The sequence below is a fragment of the Petaurus breviceps genome, unplaced genomic scaffold (genome assembly GCF_028583685.1).
Source record: "Petaurus breviceps papuanus isolate PSGF00001 unplaced genomic scaffold, PetGlider_PUasm1.0 172, whole genome shotgun sequence".
NCBI classification, from domain to species: domain Eukaryota; kingdom Metazoa; phylum Chordata; class Mammalia; order Diprotodontia; family Petauridae; genus Petaurus; species Petaurus breviceps.
In genome coordinates this window covers 1349755-1351152 of record NW_027185755.1, presented here as the reverse complement: position 1 = coordinate 1351152, position 1398 = coordinate 1349755, and positions in this window count along the sequence as shown.

Sequence of the window (1398 nt, the reverse complement as noted above, 5' to 3'; positions counted from 1 at the left end):
GCTGGTATTTTGAACCTGGGAAGTTGCCTTCTTTTGGCATTACATTACAAGTCCTTACAAATGTACAATGGTAGGAGCCAACGATGACTGTCATTTAGTATTAATATTCAGGGATGGACAGAAGAGAGATTATCTGGTTGTTGGGAGATGTCCTGAAAGAGGGAGCTTGACTCAGGACTTGTCCAAAGACAAAAGAACAGGCTCAGGGGAAACTGATCCTTAACAACTGAATCCATAATTCCAATTTATTCATTGATAAGTGAATATGAACCATAAGTTGTCATCTCCACAGATCAGTCCCTCCTGGTAGCCAAGTCCACCCCAGAAGCCAAGAGTTGCTGGCAGAATACTGCTTGTAGAGCAAAGGCGGAGAGTATCTTCTTATGAGAGATTTATTTCAAGCTTAGCTAGCTCGGGGATGTTTCTGTGTAAACTTCTGGGACCACTCCAGTAATCAAATCTGAGCCCAGTGCTTACATTACTTGTTAAAAATGTTGTATCTCAGAGATATGAAGACATTTAGAGTCCCAAGCAGGAATCTCTTCTATCATGACCCCCCAGAATGGTTATCCAGTCTCCACTTGAAGACCTCTAGGGATGGTGAGCTCATTACCTTCAGAAACAGCTCATTCTACTTTGGAACAACTCATGGTTAAGAAATTTTTCTTTGTGTAGCACCCTCTGGATTATTCTCCAGAGAGTTGCTACTACCTTGGAATTTTAGGGATTCTCCGCGGGACCAACCTTCTAAGACTTGTCATTTGTGAGCCCCTGCTCATAAGAACATGCTTCTCATTAAGAACCCTATAAAAACACCACTCCAATTCCTACTCAGTGGAGTAATCACTGCTGGGTCTTTGACTTCAGAGCTATGTCCCACTCTTGCCTAAATGCCCAGAGATCAGCTGTTCCTCCCCACAGATATTTTGCATCTCCCTGACTGGGAATCCCTGAGGTGGACCCCATCTTTCCCTTCTCCATCCCCTCCTATGGGTTTGCTGCATGTACTGCTGGTCTCTGGACTTTCTTCTCACACACACCACCAGCCTCTGGTAGTGCTAAATATCAAAAGGTCACTAACAAAGTCTCCTGTGATGACTCTCAGAGTTGTTTTTCCAGTCAGAATCTGATCAAAACAGTTAGAAGGGTAGTAGGCTAAGCTTAGACCAGTGGTATTTGTCTTTAGCACATTAGTCAGTAACTAGGTGTGGGACTAAGACTCCTGGCAACCACACCGTCTTGGATACCCCCTGCTTTTCCAGAAAATAGGAAGGATAGAGAGTTCTAACCCCTTGCCCCAGTAATGGGGAACTTCTTTCTTCTTAAGTCCATGAGTCACTGATTGTAATGCGAATGTAAATTTTAAAGATCTTCCCTGCCCCTAGGCTAAAGTGCACC